General features: G+C 42.8%; 1 pseudogene; it reads right to left on the bottom strand.

The window, feature by feature from the left end:
• Positions 1–212: 212 nt before the first annotated feature.
• LOC148525570 (uncharacterized) overlaps positions 213–20,497 on the bottom strand; it is an 82,260-nt pseudogene continuing 61,975 nt past the window's right edge.

The raw sequence follows: 20,497 nt of genomic DNA, 5'->3' as shown, positions 1-20,497 counted from the left end.
GCCCTGACAATCATTAGTTTTATTAATGACAGGGCTTGCTGAAACAGGGCTGTTTTTTTTTTTCTTCAAAGGGGTGATGAGAATTGTTTGTGGGCTCTAGGGAAAACAAATAATTCAAATTATTTATTTATTACTTTTTTTCTGTGCTGGTGAATATGATCAGAATTGTGCCAGCCACCGCTGATTTACCTCCTAAGAGGCAATATGCCTCTTCAAAGCTTCTTCAAACCACCGCAAAATGCATTTACGTTCAACTCTACACAAGGCCCAATATGACTAACAATTATATCATTTCCATTCTGCAAGATAAGTTGGACAGCTTTAATGGAAACACATCAAAAACACAGTATGGACTCATGTGGATTCTGAGATTTCATCTAAAGTATCTGAATCCAGCTACCGCCCATCCTATCTATTGCATCCTCCATGTTATTCCTCTCTCCACTTTGCCGTACCCTATTATACAATACAAAAACTTATTAAAGATATAAGTATAAAAATAATAAAGTATATAATACTAACTTTATTGCTGAATAATATTGTTGTGGAAATGAGATGCAATGATATAAAGCTCATGGTACCTCGTTTTCAATGTTGTTCCTGCTGTTGTTTTGTACATTAAGTTATATTTATTTTAACAAAATTGTACAGAACACTACATATGGGTCCTCATAGTAAAATTTAAATAATGTTTAATTTGGGGAAAGCACGCTTCGTGTTTATTAAATTACAATAGCAACATTTTATTCAAATGTATTATGGTAATTCAAAGTACATCAAAAGCAAATTAAAATTGTTTGATAACATAAGAAATTATATATTGGGTACTTTAGAAACTGCATAACTAAGGCCACCAACCTTCCCATAATAACAGGGGAGAGTAGTTGTCCATAACTTTGCAAGTTACAGTAATGTAAATAAAGGGCTTGATGCTGAGTTTAACGAGCGCCTATTTGCAGAGCATTTCATGTGTGTTTTTGCAGAGCCATACTCCTTTTAGTCACATCTCCACTTGCAACTAAAGGGATGTAACTGGGCTGTATTGGGGCATTCTACACAGAGGGCATGTTGCGGGAATTGCATGCTACCCAGAGTTCAACTGAAGCATAAATACTCCCTTTTCAGGTGTATTATTTGCACAAAGCATAGGCTGCTCACATAGTTGCCTACTTCACTGCCTCTTTTCTCCAGGAGGGGGCAGTCAGGTCGGCACAGAGGGGCGTTATGGCCACAAAGGTGGGCTGTGCAGGGGGCGGTGGTGGCACGATCACATCATCGTGGCCCTGTCCACGCTATACAGTATTTAAAATACATGCATTGTATAGCGGGGGACGGGGCTACAATGATGCGATTCAAAGCGAATCAAGTCACTGCCCCCCCCCCCCTCGGACCTCCCACATTGTGCCCTGTAAGTACACGGCTACGAGAGTGGGGGGCAGCTGGCCCGGGGTGCGGATGGCTAGATGGGGTGTGGGAGACTTGCCCACTTTTCCAGGCAATTTTAGAGAAACCTTCTGGACCATTCTGGGAGAGTGGGCAAGTAGGCTGCTGCATGGTGATGGCTATCAAACAAAGTGTACGATTAGGGAGGGGGAGTCTGCTCACAAATATGCACATGTATCTGCATTTGGGTGAATATATACAGTACCAGTCAAAAGTTTGGACACACCTTCTCATTCAATGGGTTTTGTTTATTTAAATTATTTTCAACATAGTAGATTAATACTGAAGACATCAAAACTATGAAAGAGCACTGGAATTATGTTGTATACAAACAAGTGTTAAACAAATCAAAATATGTTTGATATTTTAGATTCCTCAAAGTAGCCCCCTTTTGCTTTGATGACAACTTTGCATACTCTTGGCATTCTCTCAATCAGCTTCATGAGGTAGTCTCCTGGAATGGACTTGAATTAACAGGTGTGCCTTGCCAAGAGTCAATCTGTGGAATTACTTGCCTTCTTAAGGTATTTGAGACCACCAGTTGTGTTGTGCAGAGGTAGGGTTAGTACACAGAGGACACCACTATTTGTCTACTGTTGTAATCCATATTATGGCACCAACCACTCAACTCAGTAAAGAGAGACGACAGTCCATCATTACTTTTAGACATGAAGGTCAGTCGATACGGAAAATTTCAAGAACTTTGAATGTATCCTCAAGTGCAGTTGCAAAAACCATCAAACGCTATGATGAAACTGACTCTCATGAGGACCGCCCCAGGAAAGGAAGACCAAGAGTTACCTCTGCTGCAGAGGATAAGTTCCTATCTTGAAAACTGGAGATTCAACCCGCATCTAATTGCTGCTGACTAATACTCAGTAACCGACTGTTACACACTCGATTCCTGCCGTGAGCCTTCATACCGTCAGGTGGCAGCTGAGAGGAGAGTGAACCGCGAATAGTGCCGGCACAAGTGGTCACTGCTTGTGGGCCATTACCTGTTACATTGCCCACGCCGCCGCCGGCCATCTGGAGAGGGGAGTCAGTGGCAAACGCAGGATTTCCACAGGGGGGTTTCCAAATGCTTGATTTTAGAGTGAGTGTGGCCAGTCCATGAAGAGGACATAATTAGCACTTAACCAGCTTTAATATGCGTCATACAAAGTATATAGTGTGTCATAATTCTAGCATATACAGGACCAGCGATCACAGTAAACCATTATATGCAGCAGTAGGGCCATCCTGCCTGAACTGAATGTTTTCATTTCAGATATAGACTCCATTCCATATCATTAGAGCAAGTCCAGGAGTCTGGGGGAGCAGCAGAATAACCTAGCACTGTCCTGGACATATATGTACATATTGGGCTCTATAGTGGCATATCCCTAACAGTGAATGTTTTCCAGATCTCCTAGTTGGTGCACAGGTTATTTATTACTGACTGATACATGTTAAAAGATCCACAGGTGGTGCTAATTATTTAATTTGTGATACTGTGAAGAACATGTAGCACTAGTAAAATCCTATTCTATTCTATTACTTTATCTATTGTGTTTACGGTGTGGGCTAGGGAGGGAGGTTTCCAGGCAGACGGAAACCCCCCTGCATTTGCCGATGGGAGTCTCCAGCTTCCTGTGGCAGTGCAGCATGTTGAGCCATTCTCCCCTGTGACGTCCTGGTTACCTCCGGGGTACGGCGCTGAGTGTGGGCTGCCAGTGATCGTTGGTGGAGGGATCCTGTTGTCTGGTATGCACACTTACAGCACCGTAACTTACAACAGTTTTTTCTGAAGGAGCACTAACCGAGTCTCTCTTCTCTACCACCAAATAATACAATTGCCACACTCCACGATCTAATCGTGACGGACCTTGTTGCCACATATAACAACTATAAGAGAACTGGTACAATATCCTACGTCAGAAAGAATCTCCGGTAAAATACTATTGAGAGACATAATTCTATTAGTATCAATTACTTGGATACAAACGACCATAACCTAGATTAGTTACTGGCGATAGTAACACTTTGGTCTCTCTGAGATTGACTGATTGATATACACATTCTACTATACTGATATTTAATTATTTATTTATTTATTCAACCATTAATGTTTTTTAATAATTGTGCTATCAATTGAAATAATATATGTATACTAATTAATTTGTTTTCATTGTTTTTCATATATTGTTTTTTCTTCATTTTGATTAAAAATATATATTTATGGTTAATACCTGATTTTGTGTCATATTAATTTCCCAACTCAAGTATTGGAGTGCAGTTTACTCTTGTTTTTGTTTTTTCTAGTGAGGTTGACAATCACCCCTTTTTTGCACTGCTACATCCATACTTGATCCTCCTGCTTAATCAGCGCTGAGTATATTTTCGTTATTATAGGAGAAAAAGTCACAAAAGTGCTAGTAGTTGAACTTTGTAGTGACATTTTGCTCTTAGATGAAGTTTAAAGTTAAACAAACCACTGCGGAGAACATGCACTTTGAAATGTGCTACTACAATAGGTGGAGAGATAGGTGAACGTGCCCGAATAATAAAGCAGCAGAAGTCTGAATGTTTTGCAATTTGTATGCTGACCTTATTCTGGAATGACTGACATTCAAACATCCTTCATTGCTTCTAACTAAGGAAACCATTAAAGTGTTTGCAGTGAACATTAAAGGAAATGTTGTTTTGATTAAATATAATTTATTGCCCCATCTGGTGAATACAATTAACATAGACTGCTCTCTTTAAATTATCATCTGAGTTAATGTTCGGTAATTTAAAATAGAAACCATTATTATGATGTGCACTAAAAACCTTTTACTGATAAAGTTTGTATTTATATTAATTGTTATGGCTTGGTTCGTCAATTGCCATCACAAAGAACATTTTCAAAGCCCATTTTTAAGTTTAGTTTACGGGCAGCCACTTATCGGCTGTAAGATTATTCATCTCACTAGGTAACATACTGAAGGTAGAGGTCAGACCAGGTATGGACAATCAAACTGTTTGCATCGATTATTTGCAACAACATGTAGTTAATACTGTATTTCTTCAAAATTGGTGTATGTAGGTGTACGGTTCTGTTTTTTTTTTGTTAAAGTATTTTTTATTGAACAACCAGTAGCATAAAGGCCAACAGAACAGATATACATTAACAAGGGCATCACAGGGTATGCAGTCGGGATGCCGACGGTCTGAATGCCGACCGTCGGTATCCCGACTGTCTAATCCCGGCAAGGGTCTAAAGACAAGCGTAGAAATCCCGACGCCTGTCATTTCACTTACGCCGGGAGCCCGGCGCTCGGCATCCCGTTCGAAGGTAAGCCAGGCACCGGGCGCGGACAGCCGCGTGGGGGGGGCTAGGTTAGGGGCTCCTGGGGGGACTTAGGGTTAGGCACCCCCCCGGGGGATTAGGGTTAGGCTAGGGGAAGGGGGGGTTAGGGTTAGGCACCCCCGGGGGGAGGTTAGGCTTAGGCACCCCACCGGGAGACTTAGGGTTAGGCTGCGGGGAAGGGGGGGTTAGGTTTAGGCACTTAGAGGGGGCTTAGGTTTAGGCACTTGGGTGAGAGGTTAGGGTTAGGCACCCCTAAGGGAGGGTTAGAGTTAGAGGGGTTAGAAAGGTTAGCGATACTTACCTTAATTTATGATTGGGATTTTCACCCTTGCTGGGGTTGCCGCTGTCGGGATTTGAACCGCCAGCCACATGGTGGTAAACCATACTGATTCCCATCACAGGGCCCGAAATATTCAATGAAAAGAAAACACATACAATTGCAACAGTGCAGATCAATATTAATTCAGTAGATTATACAAAATTGTTGAGCATCAGTTCAAAACGCAGGTAGCCGCGTATATACATTAAAATGGTCTGAGATATCAAAAGATCTTAAAACAAATTAGCCATGTACAAATAGCAAACACTCTGTTGGTATATCAAAAAAAATCTAAATTTACATAGAAAAAATTAAATGGAAAATTAAATTAAATTGAACACAGTACCCAATAAAATACAGTAATAGAACAGAATAAATACATAAACAAATAAATAAATGAAGGCACACGCGGAGTACCACCTAACTACAGGCATCAAAACAAGAAAAAACAGCAGACATATATACATAGTGTGCTATACAGTACAGTGTGCTACACAAAGGTGGAAAGGGGTTGAGGACGTAAAAGTGGATTCCAAACCATCTGTTCCATATACGGTCAAATTTAGATATTGTCTTGCGAGCAAAAGACATATAACGCTCATGCTCCACTTTAAAATTTACCAACGCAACCCACACTGAGAAGCCATCCATGAATGAGCCAGACAGACTTTGGCTAGTGCACATAAATTAGTAGCATATTGAAAACTGTGACAGTCCAATTCATCATCCTCCCTTGCTCCAAGAGTACAGAATTGTGATGTAAGAATTGTGAGGGGAATACCAGTGTTAGACATCGCAGATTTCCCCTGAGACCAGAATAACTGAACCACACAACACTCCCAAAGTAAATGCCAGAAGGTCCCTCGGGTAGCACCACAATTGGGACAAAGTTCAGATTGTCGGCCTCCAAAGCGCACCAGAGGAACGAGAGTCAAATACGTTCTGTGTAAAAGAAATAACTGGATCTGCTGAAATCTGATAGATGTTGTAGCCTTACGGGGATATTCCAGGGCTGCTTCCCATTCCTCATCACTAAGAATTCTCACAATGTCTTTCCAACCACGGTGCAATGCAGATAGAGTATCATTATGAGGGGTGGACAGCAAAAAAGAGTACGCAAGGGATACAGATTTCACCGACCCCAAATTTAACACAAACTGTTTCACAAGAGAGTGCGTAATAGCCGGGGGCCGTCCTGAAATTGTGCAGTAAGGGCATGTCTGAGTTGCAAAACTCTATAAAAATAGGTGGTTGGCAAATCAAACTCCTCCCTCAATTGCACAAAAGATTTCAGAACGCCATCAGAATATAATTGTCCCAGCACACCAACACCCATAGCATCCCAAATCTGTCTCATCGAAAGAGCATCCAGTTCAGAAAGCCTACCAGAATGCCATAGAGGGGTGTCAAGGTCAAGGTCAGTAAGCTGGATTAACGAGTACACTTCACGCCAAATCTTGTAGGGGAGTATGTCCTGTAGTTGACTGCAAGATTAAAAGAGCAGGAAAGGAGTCAACGGAGCTATCTTGTAACCATGACCAAATATGTGACATCTGTGCAGCATAGTAATAAAACCTGAAATGTGGGAGCATTAGGCCTCCACCCACCCTGGACCTGGTGAGCACATCCAACCAAATCCGAGGCCGCTTGCCCGCCCATGTCAAAGACGAAAAGCATACTATTCAATTTCCGAAATAAGGTGGCCGGGGACTGCTGTAAGATGTAAAGAAATTTAGTTGCACCACCATTTTAATGAGATTCGCCCTACCCGTTATTGTGAGGGGAAACTTGCTCCAAGGTTTACGGTACTTAATATTTATATTGGAGATATGAAAAGATTACCTGGGATCTACATATATTTCTGCCCAATTATAAACTTGTTGAGGGTCAAAAAATGTCCCATGTTCCAGAGTCTATACCTTCTTAAAATTCAGCATTATTTACAATGGCTGCCTCCTGATTCTGGATCATCAGATACTATCGGTAACTGCATACGCACAGTGCTGATGCTGCCCAGCAGGAGGTGGGCAACCTTTTTAATACTTCCCCTTCTGTAAAGGAAGGGGTCATGCCATGGTCATAACTAGGGTAGTGCGACCTGTGCCATGGCACAGGGCACCGCAGGGCAGGGGGCGCTGTTTGGGCCTGTCAATTTTCCTGTTTATAATCATTCTCACTTGTAAGTTCTTCTTCTTTTATCCCCAGCATCTCCTGGCTGCCCCAGGTGTACCCCTATCTCTTCCCTGGCCCTTCCCCATGAAGCCATGGCCGTTTTTCAGGTGCACTATCTTATGCCCCTATTTAAAAAATGGGGGGAGGGGCGGAAATGCTCTATCTGGCACAGGGCACCAAAAAGTCTAGTTACGGCTCTGGGTCATGCAGCCAATTGCTGCACAGCCTAAGCCTTCTAAGTGGCTGTGGAGAGACTTCCCTTCCTCAGGGCCGCAACTAGGGGGGGCTAGAGGTGCACGTGCACCGGGTGGGGATTGTGGGGGGGGGTGAAAAAAGCTGACTTGGCCATACGAAAATGTCCGCCGCCAAAGAGGAGACAAATGCTAGAGGTCCTTACTGGACCTCTAGTGTCTGTCTCCTCCTTGGCGGCGGCCATTTTTGGATGCCCGTTTTCAGCAGATTCCATGCGGACTCTGCTGAAAACGGCCATCCAAAAATGGCTGCCGCCAAGGAAGAAACAGATGCTAGAGGTCCTACTGGACCTCTAGTGTCTGTTAGCAGAGTGCAATGCACACAGAGTTCCCGAAAGTGCCGGGAACACTGGTGCTGCCGGGAGAAAATGCTGAAAGCTGCATCTTCTCCCGTGAAATCCCCTGGCAACGAGCATAAACCCCCCTGGAAATGAGCATAAACCCCCCTGGAAACAAGCATAAACACCCCCTGGAAACAAGCATGTAACCCCTGGCAAGGAGCATGGCACCCCTGGTAACGAGCATAAATCCCCTGGCAACGAGCATAAATCCCCTGGCAACGAGCATGTTATCCCATGGCAACGAGCATGTAACCCCATGGCAATGAGCATGTAACCCCTGGCAACGAGCATGGCACCCCTGGCAACAAGCATGAAACCCCCATGGCAACAAGCATGAAACCCCATGGCAACGAGCATGAAACCCCATGGCAACGATCAGGTAATTTTAAAGTAATTAGAAGCCTTACTGTGGGATATAAAATGGTGTCGAGCAATTATGTAAGTGGCACTTCGGTAATAGGCATTACAGTGCGTGGCATAATGTGTAATGGGCATTATGGTGTGTGGAATAATGTAAATCACTATACCAGGGACATCTGAGTAGTGCACTGCCTTATGGAGGAGCAAGGACAAAATCCAGGTACAGGAAGGGAGGGGGCGCAAAATTGCTGCCTTGCACCGGGTGACAGATATCCTAGTTTCGGCCCTGCCTTCTTACATGGGCCATATGTAATGACGTATCTATAAGCGCTGCAGAACGCACACCCAGCACCCATATATTATACTCCCCTATCCAGGATCCATCGGTGCTGCACAAATCACCAGAGATATTATGCAGCCCAGAGATTTGTGCATGCACAATAGAGTAATCACCAGGAACATGGTGCAGGTGCCATATTCCCAGAGACCTGCACATCCACACTAGACTCTGGCACAGTGAGGAGTCTGCACATGGGCCCCCTCCTTCGGTAAGCCAGTCCTGGCCACATGCCATACTTACAAAATCTCGCAGAATGTCCAGCAGAGTCCTGAGTTTGGGGAGCTCACCTAGGTTCCTGAGAGAGTCAGACATAGGGCCTGATTCAGAGATGGGAATAGAGTGAGATATCTCTCTCAACTGTGAACCTGAACAAACCATATTGCACTGCAAGGGGTGTAAATACATACATTTTTTGACATGTAGTGTAAATAGTGGCTGCTTTTGCATGTAGCCCACAAATACTGCACAGCTTTATTATTACGCTACAATTTAGATGTCAGTTTGGACACCTCCCTCCCAAATCTACATCTGTCTGCACATTTTAAATCTGCTCCACCTGCAGTGCAGCATGGTTTCACCAAGATGATCACTTGAGAGAGATATCTCTCTCTATTCCCAAGTCTGAATCAGGCCCATTGTTCCTTATGCTGCCCACTTCCCAAGTCACCTTCTTACACAGGGAGATGACAGGTAAACACAATTTAATTCATTTAATAATTTTTGCTGAATTTGTCAATAAGAAATTGGCCTAGGGTTGCCGTGACATGTCATTCACATTATCCAGATTATTATACAGGTAACAAAACAAATTGGTACAGAATAATATGACAGTGGTAAAATACAGTATACACATTGCTTCCAATTAGAAATGGACTATTACTTGAACTAATTACACTGTACAACAAATTAATACTTTTAATTTGTTTCCTATCTAAAAATAGTCATACATTACTAATTTGAGGTCAAGAAAAATGAAAATGATTTCAGAATAATCTGATATTTTCTTAGAAAATGAATAACAGTTGTTTTAATTCAATCAATCAAAAATAAGAGCACAAAACCAAACAAACATACAGCATACGAAACAAACATACAGCATACAAAAGTACTATCTAATATAGTGGCCTATTCATGGGGGTGCTTTCTCTTTGCTTGTCGCTTGTACTCCTCTTCTGGGGCATCTCTTGTCACTGTAAAACAGTAGTGATTCACCTGCCCTGATATCTTTGTTCCATTGCTGAAATGTCTTGGTGGAATCGCTCACTATGCTTGTCACTCAGTGCACCACAGTTTTCTTGTGTGGGTAATCCCGTGAATCGCATATATTTGAATAGGGGAGGGGACAAATAACTGATTCATTTAATTGGGTCATTAGGCCCCACTCCCTCTGCGCGAAACGCAGATTGCTGGTAAGATTCTCTACATTCTGCCCACTTCACTAGGAATACCCCTACATCGTCATAAATGGTAAGGAATCTATATTTGAACCTCTATATACCCCTGCCTGTACCTTCTAAAATCCTTCCTATAAACCTCTAAGGATGATGCTAATTTGCGTACGCAGTCATACAATAAATAGAGACTCCAGACTCAGAACGTGTGGTTCCGAAGCACAAAGTATTATTCAAGTAAAAGTACAGTCAGTTACACGCTATGATCTGTGTACAATTTAGCGCAAAGGAATTATACAGACCCAAGTACAGTATACATACGCAGCGCCTCTGGTCCAGATGTTAGGTATCAGCAAGAAACCCCTCGTCCATCAGCATTCAGCATGAAGACTAAAAACCCAGCGTTTGAGCACACATATTTTTACCCACCCAGAATAGACAGGACAATTAGAGGAGTTTGTTGCTGATATCATTGGTTCCCAGGGGAGAAGCATCTGTTACAGTGCATTTAACAGGCTGGTTCAAATAGACTCGCCCAACCTCTAACAACGGGGGGTCTTTTCCCTCCCGCCCCCATGCTACATTCTAACAGTTGTTCATTAAATATACATTTTGTTGCTTGTAGTCTCTGCGGTTCATAAGTTGAGAATGCATGATGCGTTATCCACACCGATAGTACCGGAATTCTGTTGAAAGAGTACGCATCAGTACGAAACCAAACACGGCTCTCTTAGCATGTATAAAACCTTAGTTATCAAATATCTTTATTTCACAGCATTTAAACTAACTGAACCAACTTAAATCTTATACTTTAAAGCTTATTAAACCTTATGTGTGAATATGTAATGTGTGAGTATGCGGGGTTTGATATAAGGACGCTAGTTAACTTGGGGCAGATGCGTGCGCATAAAGCTAATAAAACAGCGGTTTCATACAAAGTCCTATGCATTCGCTAATATGCGACTAGTTATCAGCGCAATTGTGCGTATTAATGTGTGTATGAGAAATGATGCACTTAAATCTCACTAAGTGAACATCTAGCAATGTGACATGCTGAGCCTGATAGTTCCACATGCTCCCTCTGTCAGCAGGCCCCCACCTTTCCCAGGCTTCAAAAGAAAAACTCTTTATTCTCCCAGTCTCTTGTGTGAATGCAAATAGCCTAGCTACAAGACACAGACCTAAGATAACACTCTAGTCTTTGAAGTCATTTCATTGCAGGGAGCTTGCTAATGTAAGGTGTGTATTCAAGCCAGGCCACCTGTAGTGAGAACAGACACTATCCAGGAAGCTTATCTACACAAGCTAGTTGTCACGTGGCCATTTGCTCTATTTGTCTAACGCAATCCAATTTTGACATACTGTAAAGCCATTTCTGAAATATATCCTTTATAATACATAAAGTCATGAAACAGGCTTTTGGTGAATCGCCGTAACTTATGGCGATGGTCACAGATGCATTTGCATGATGTTAATAGTATTATCGCCACATGTACTAAAGTGTGAGTTTATCTAAAATGGCGCTTAGGCGGCCATTTCGCAAAATGGCGTCGCTGCGATTCAATTTTAAACTGATCTTGTCTCAGCCAATAATCCAGTTTCAACAGTCCACCCTTTGATAGCGAACAACATGCTATCACAATCTGCTATTAGAATTTAATTTAGGCTTACAGTTACATATTATTTAGTGTTATTATGGGATGGCACAAGGTGGTTCTTAATCCATCAATAATGTGTCTCTGGTTGGGGATATAAAACTACTATTATACGCACACCGCGGATCTTGGAAGATCATGTGAAAGGTGTGGGGATGCACCAGTCTTATAAAGCAGTCTTGAAGGGGAATTTAGACTTTACATTATCTGAGGTGTTTTAAAAATAACATTTCAATAATACATTCTATGCATGTCTAATTATAATACATTAAATTATGGTATTTCCAAGCTCAGGGTTGTAATGCAGTTCTGTATTTACCTCGGTATTCATACTGGCCACCATCATAATTTCATTCTTTCGTTTTACTCTATTTTTACATTTTCCACACTTCAACACTATAGGAACACACCGGACGCATATGCCAATTATTATGATGACAATTAGTATAAGGATCAAGAATTTGCCTATGCTGGCGATCACTTCCTGGACCCATTCCCCTAGACCTGAGAACCATTTCACTGGCTTCAGCCATGAAACCCATCCTTCTAACTTCTCCCCTACTTCAGCCACTGAAGCATTATGGTTCTTGCAAAATTCCCACTTTAGCAGCAGAATTTCATCCATCTTCCGGTCTATCACCTCCTTAGGGTCGCTGATATCATTGGTGACATAGGTGCAACATTTTACTCCAAATTGGGTGGCTACCGTTACACAATACCCTCCAGTAACAGCAGTTAAATAATTCAACACTAGCCTGTGTTGCACCAGTTCTTTCTTGTACGCTTGCAATTCTCTCCCTGTATACCTGAATGTGTCATCGTACATCTCGGTGATATTATCCATCAATTTAGCAAGATCCTGAATATATCTAAAATTTTGTGCTCCACGAGCGATCCTGGTGGCATCCAGTGCGACTAAAACTTGAAACCCAGTTGTCTCACTGATTAGCTGAGTGGCTTTATGCACATCACCAGGTATCATGTTTCTTTTGCCTCTGTGTTCATATTGCGTGTGAAGATATGGTGATGGTGTGTTTTTATGTATACCAAGCATTTCAACATGTGTGAGGGTCATAACTTCTGGGACTAGTCTTCCCAGGTAACACAAACCTTCGGAACTCGGGGAGAGACATTTATATGCTTTTCTTCTACATACAAAATATACATTATCAGGGAGAACATAAGGGATGGTATGCATCATTATCATTAAGCACATTTCTCTTGCAAACAATCCTATTTCTAGGTTTTCCATCTGGTTCATGCAAGTCTCTGGTTGTATTATTTTAGCACAATAACCATCTGGCACCTTACCAATAATTTCCTTGGTGGAACTCAGTGTATACCGATACCTAAAATGTTTCCCACTAGATTTAATTGAGCGTAACAGGTCATGGTTTATGGACTCATTATCAGCTCTTTGTGAGAAGGTCATCGTCTGATTATTCCCCATTACTTCCCAACCTCCGAGTTTATTGGGGTTGCTTATGTTTAAACACAAAAGTGATCTATCTACTTGGAATTGATAGAGTTTAAAATGAGGTGGTTTGGATAAGAGAAATTTTCCATCCAAGGTTTTCCCTTTTTGTAATTCTAAAATTTCCGTGGTATTCAGCGGAAATGACACCAACCCTACGTTATGCTGTCCCTGTGGCATGTGTGAACACACCCAGCAATCAGTTTGATTTGCCTACCATGCTATGATAATCCTCTAAAGGATACCCACCCCAGTACGGGTTAGATTTAGGTTGGCACCGTTGGATACAGTTCTCATCAACTAGGGACCCACAAAGCTCACAAATACAGGAATCTTCAGACGATAAACCTCCACACCTTCACCGAGTATCCGGAATGACAGCTCTCTTAACAATAACAGTACTAAGATTGGTCAGACACTCCCCTGATTGGCATTGCACTCCTCCTGACTCCATTCCATCAGCACTGCCATCAGCTCCCGTTCCCTCAATTGGTCCCCCATCACAGACACCGGATATCCCCAAACCGACCAGGATGGTGAACACTCTAAAAGAGAATATGAAAATGAACACAGCAGGTCTGTCCATTGTCACAACAAGATCTGCAAATTTCTCTCAGTTCAGGTATCGCACTACAACCTGTTCAATCCTCCCGGAACAAGCTCGCGATTGACAGGTCCACGCTATCAGCTTTGTCTCCGACTTGTTTCTCCACCGGTTGATTGACCTTTTTGCAGTGAGTGGAATGGACCCAGGTATCTCTCTCGGCCACCTTCAAAGATGTAGTACTCGTCAGCAGCACCTGGTATGGACCTTCCCACCGATCAGTCAAACAACCTGAGCGCAAGAAATTTCTGATCATAACATATTCTCCTGGTTCAACATCATGACAGTTAGTTTCAGGCATATCATTAGACAACAATTTCAGTTTCTGCTGCTGTTGCTTTAACTGCTTACTCATTGATATAAGATACTTTACAGTTACCTTGTTGTTACCCTTCAAGTCTTCCTGTGGACTTATAATCAAATGAGGTTGTCTACTGAACAGTATTTCAAATGGGGACAGATTTAGAGGGGGTCTAGGAGTGGTCCTTATGCTATGTAGGACCAAAGGTAACGGTTCTGGCCATCCTAGTCCACTCTCTGACATAATTTTTTTTTAATAGTCCCGTTCATCATCTCTACCTTGGCACTGGTTTGCGGTCGGTAGGGGATATGAAGTCGGCTATTAATACTCATCAGCTTACACATATTTTGGAAAATATCACCTGTGAAATGAGTACCCCTGTCACTCTCGATGATTTTAGGGATACCGTACCTGCATACAAATTCCTGGACTATTTTCTTGGCAGTAAACGCAGCAGTATTAGTGGCTGCTGGGTAGGCCTCAACCCAGTTAGAAAATACATCGGTGCACACTAATACATACTTAAGGTTCCTGCAGGGTGGTAATTGGATGAAATCAATTTGTATCACCTGGAAAGGTCCATCAGTCGGTGGAATGTGGGACGGTTCGGTAGCGATCGCTTTCCCTATGTTCTTCCTCAAGCAGGTCAGACAGGACATTACTATCTTTTCTGCTTGCGAAGAAAAACCTGGTGCGCACCAGTATGCCCTCACCAACTTGCACATACCATGTTTTCCCAGATGAGTCTGTGCTGCCTCAGCCAGGCTGGGTAATATGCCTTGGGGGCTACTGGCTTACCTTGTCCATCCCTCCAGAGCCCGGAGGACTCTTGCCCACATCCTTTGGACTTCCAAATGGACTTTTCCTGAATCGAACACAAATTTTGCATCTCAATTAATTTCAGCATATCAGTTGTTTGGAAAGACATAATTTTCTCAGTTGGAGAAAACATTTTCAACCCTGCTGCCCATTTTGCAGCTTCATCGGCCCTGTTGTTGCCCAGTGACACCGGGTCATCCTCACATTTATATGGGCTTTACACTTAATTACTGCCACTGTTTTGGGCAGTTGGATTGCTTCTAAAAGATGTTTTATGTGTCGGGAGTGTGCAACTGTTGTGCCTGCTGCTGTCATAAAATTTCTCAGACGCCATAGAGCCCCAAAATCGTGCATCACCCCGAACGCATACCTCGAGTCAGTGTAAATGTTAGCAGATTTGCCTTCTGCCAGTTCACACGCTCTAGTTAGTGCTACTAACTCTGCCACCTGGGCTGAGTGAGGAGGACCAAGAGGTTTAGCTTCTATGATGTCTGTGTCATTTACAACAGCATAACCTGTACATAATTCACCTGTGTATGTTTGTCTATGACAACTCCCATCTGTATAAAAAGTCACATCTACATTCTCTAAAGGTGTGTCATGTATGTCAGGTCTAGCAGTAAAGGTCTGATTCAGATATGTCATACAATCGTGCGTAACATTATGTCTGCTTAACTCACCTCCCGCCAGAAACTCGTCTCCCTCCACCCTTTGTACATCATGGTGTACATATGGTAAATACGTTGCTGGATTCAGCGTGCTGCAACGTTTAACAGTGATATTTGCGGGTGCTATTAGAGCTAGTTCCCATATGGTAAACCTAGCTGAAGAGACGTGTCTGATTTGAGCTGAGTTCAACAGAGAAGATACAGCATGGGGAGTGAAGACAATCATATCATGGCCCAGTACTAGGTCCTCACTTTTGCTCACCAATAGAGCGGTAGCTGCTACACTTCTCAAACAAGTGGGGAGTGATCTTGTTACCTTGTCCAATTGGGCACTGTAGTATGCTACGGGCCTACTGGCATCACCATGTTTTTGTGTAAGCACACCTGCAGCACAACCATCGGCTTCCATACAATACAAATCAAAAGGTTTTTCATAATCAGATATTCCCAATGCAGGAGCTTTTTCAGGCTATCCTTAAGATTAAGGAAAGCCTGCTCTGATTCCTCTGTGTGTATGACACAATCAGGTTTTGAGGAAGAGACTAATTCCTGTAAATTCAAGGCCAAAATAGAAAAACCTGGGATCCACATTCGGCAATATCCACACATTCCCAAGAAGGTACGAATTTGCTGTTGGATCTGCGGCAGTGTCATGTTTTGTATGGCCTGGATTCTTTCATTTGTAAGATTTCGTAACCCCTGGGTTAGGCAGTGTCCAAAATATTTTACTCTGGATTGGCACGGCTGTAGTTTGTCCTTAGCCACCTTGTGTCCTGTATGCGAGAGATGAAGTAACAAAAGTTTAGTATCATTCAAACATGACAAAAACGAGTCAGAACATAGCAATAAATTGTCCACATATTGAATTAGAACAGATCCATTGGCAGGTTGAAAAGATTGTAAACAGTCGTGCAATGCCTGGGAGAAGATACTGGGGCTGTCTATGAAACCTTGGGGGAACCGTGCCCATGTATATTGCACACCTCTGTATGTAAATGCGAATAGGTACTGACAGTCAGGGTGGAGAGGCACAGAGAAGAAAGCAGAACAAAGGTCAATGACAGTGAAATGGGTTGCATTTGGTGGGATCTGCATCAGGATGACAGCTGGATTTGGCACTACAGGGAATTGGCTCTCTACTACCTTATTAACACCTCTACGGTCTTGCACCAGCCTATAACCCCTACCACCACTCTTCTGTACTGGAAAGACGGGGCTGTTGGCTACACTAGCTGTACGAACTAAAATTCCCTGTTGCAATAATCGCTCAATTATTGGAAACACCCCTAATTCTACCTCCTGTTTTAATGGGTACTGAGGAATTTTTGGAGCTTGCCTACCGCTTTTTAAGTTTACCATTACAGGGCTTATGTTTGCCATTAATCCAGTGTCCTGTCCATCTTTTGTCCAAAGGGAATTTGGAATTTGGGACAACATTTCATCTAACTGTGATGGATTTTGTTTTACAACGGTAGAGTGATACATTATCCTTTGAGGAGTGTCTAACATATCCCACACCTCGTATACCATTCTCTCTGGGAAATCTAAAAATACACCATCAGGGGTGCAATATATAACACATCCCATTTTACATAACAAGTCTCTTCCCAGCAGGTTAGTAGGGGTCGCAGCAGCCAGAAGAAAAGAATGTCTGGTATGCAACTGCCCAATAGTAACCTCTGTGGACTTTGTTAAAGGTTAACGTTCCACTTTACCTGTTACACCCATTGTTGGTACTGTCCCGTTGGTCACCTGTAAATTAACGGGAGATTTCATCACTGATCTGGTCACCCCGTGTCTACAAGAAAAGGATATTCAGTACCAGCTACATCAACCATCATGACCGGTTCTTCCCTAGTACTTCCTGTTAACCTATCTGTAGACTACAGGTATGACCTGACCCCTAGCGTTGGCTACCATTCTCCAATAAAGCATTTACGGCCACAGTTGGAGCTGATGCCTGTTGAACATTTGCTGGTCTCTGTGCATATCCCTTATGGGGATATCCAGATCTTCCCTGATTTAGGGTTCCTACTCGTTTTACTGTACAATTTCTACTTAAGTGTCCTGTTTGTTTACAATTAATACATGTCCGTGAATCAGGTGAAAACATGTGTTGTTGTGAGGTTTGAGCAGAGGGTAAAGGTGGTGGATATGGGTAAGGATAGAGAGGGTAAGGGTATTGTGGGGAATATGAGTATGGGACCTGTGGTTGTATTGGGTTAGCGGAATAGAGCTGTGTTTGTTGTTGTGTGGGGTTAGTGAGGGCAGGTGTAAGTGTGTGGGCAGGTGCGAGTGTGTCTGTTGGCTGTGATATTACAGTCATTCCCTCCAGAGCTTGTATACTGACAGCCATTAGTTTTTCGCTCTGGATCTCCCTCTTTTCTTAGATGTTTTTTGTCATGTTCTATGGCAGACTCTATGAGGTTATCTATTGTAAGTCCCCTCCAGCCAGGCTGTGAGGTCTGAACCCGAGTCTTTAAATTCTCTTTCAGACCGTCCAAGAGTACCTTGACTATCATTCCTCTGTGGTGAGTGCTATCTTTAATATCTTCTATCCCAGTGTACTGGGTGATAGCCTGCAGAGCCCGGTCGCAATAGTCTTCTGCAGTTTCACTCTCCTTTTGCTTGATTGTGAAAATTTTGTTCCAGTTAACTACTACTGGAAAATATATACCCAATTGAGTCACAATGCGGGAAATGTTACCTTGGTTTACTTGGTCTGTTAACGGAACGTCACCATCCAATACACAATGCGTGATAAATTTTGTCACGTCGGTATTGCGTGGCAGACAGGCCCTTAACACCACATGCCAATCTTTATTAGTTGGCTCATGAGAACTACCCACATTTCTCAAAAATCTTTGACATTTGGCTAGTTCCTTTTTGGGATCGGGGAAATCATTTATGATGCAATTTAGTTCCGCTCTTGTCCAAGGACAATGCATTACCACTTCCCTCGTGGGCACTACACCGTTCGCATCTGCATTTCCGTTCAGAACAGTTATCGCCCGAATGGGATGCAGACCGGTAGCATTGCTACCTCTGACCTGGTTACCTGGCTGGGGGTTTAATCTGCTGCTGCTACGTATGGTATTAACAACTTCCTCTACGGGTGCAGAGTGTGTTAACACTTCCCTTGCTGTTACCGATGGAGATGGCGGCACCACTCGTGATTGTGGTGATGCAGCATCTATCATTTGCACAGCATGGGAAATGGCAGACATTACAATAGGCTCATCATCCACATCATAAACATTTAACTTTATGGTTACTTAAGAGGGGGTACAAATTGCTTGTTACATTTTTATGGATATTTTTGGTAACTGTACTTGCACCTCCATCCACATAAGGTGGGGGAGGTGAGCATGAACTGCTGGCAATACTCTCCACAATGCTACCTTGCCGCACGTGCGCGCCAATTTGCGGCTCGCCCGTATTGCAATTTAGCATCGCGGATGTATTTTCTGGCAATGCGCTCGCAACGCTAGTTTGCGTCGCTTGCACATTTTTAAGCCACGCATCCCCTTTATGCTGCCACAATTTTAAACATTCAAAATATTTGACCTTTTTCTCTCGGGAGCGCATCAGACTGATGTGATCCCGGACGTTATCTAATACATCCTTATCAAAACTACCAATTCTGGGAAACGGTCTAACACTCTTCATTTTCATTTTAAACCATACAGCACAATACCTTATTGCATAAGTACCGTACTTAGTATGCATAATACGATGGGCCGATCCGATCGGCGCCTCCATTAGCAGCACATCATTGTCTAACATCTCTACTGTTTGCATGGCTCCCATTCTGAGACAAAATCCTACGCTTTTCAATAAAGATTTAAACTGGTGAAAGACAATCAAGATACTTTCACTTACCTGTGGACGATTTAAGTCGGCGGCGCCCACACACCTGGATTTGATTTGAAAAAGGCAACTTCCACACCCGGATAAGATTTAGTAAGGCAACTTCCACACCTATGGAAGTTTATATGTCAGCCACTTCCACGCACCTCTCTACAACAAAGACAACATGTATACTTGCTACTGTGTAACTGTAAAGCTACTTACCGAGCGGCTAGACTAACCCTTGCACCTAGCCCTTAAGGATCATATGATACCCTTAACTTTGTCCAACAAATATTCACTGGTACACACTTTTTTCCAGCACAGAAAAATACACGTTAACCCAGATATTGATAACAATTGAAAAAGGTAAACCTCATCGGCTTTGTTTAAACACGTGGCAGCAGAACCGGAAGTACGTATACGCTATTGTGCGACCAACCGCATACATAATAATGCGACTACCACACAACCGTATAATGACTTTTTAGCTGCGGACGCAAAAGTGCGTCTTTGCTGTGCGCAAAACTGTGACTCAGCCGTTTAACCTCTACTGCGGCACCCCTTTAAACGTTAGGTTTTATCAACAAAGGAAAACAAACTTTTTCCTTTCTTGTCCCTGGTTTCTAGTCAGCTTCCTTGGCTCACATGAAAATGGATAGCGATTTTTCAGCGGTTACAGGAAAACTCTGTATGTGGCCACTCCACCCTTTGCTGAGATATCGATAGCCGTATGTGCCGTGTGAGTAGGTAAGTGACTTCACTCGATGAGCCCCCAACTAAGGAATCTATATTTGAACCTCTATATACCCCTGCCTGTACCTTCTAAAATCCTTCCTATAAACCTCTAAGGATGAGGCAAATTTGCGTACGCAGTCATACAATAAATAGAGACTCCAGACTCAGAACATGTGGTTCCGAAGTACAAAGTATTATTCAAGTAAAAGTACAGTCAGTTACACGCTATGATCTGTGTACAATTTAGCGCAAAGGAATTATACAGACCCAAGTACAGTATACACACGCAGCGCCTCTGGTCCAGATGTTAGGTATCAGCAAGAAACCCCTCGTCCATCAGCATTCAGCATGAAGACTAAAAACCCAGCATTTGAGCACACATATTTATACCCCCCCAGAATAGACAGGACAATTAGAGGAGTTTGTTGCTGATATCAT

This window comes from Taudactylus pleione, unplaced genomic scaffold (genome assembly GCF_031769625.1).
Source record: "Taudactylus pleione unplaced genomic scaffold, aTauple2 ptg000105l, whole genome shotgun sequence".
In the NCBI taxonomy this organism is placed as follows: domain Eukaryota; kingdom Metazoa; phylum Chordata; class Amphibia; order Anura; family Myobatrachidae; genus Taudactylus; species Taudactylus pleione.
The sequence above is the reverse complement of the archived record's forward strand: the minus strand, read 5'-3'. Positions and strand labels throughout refer to the sequence as shown.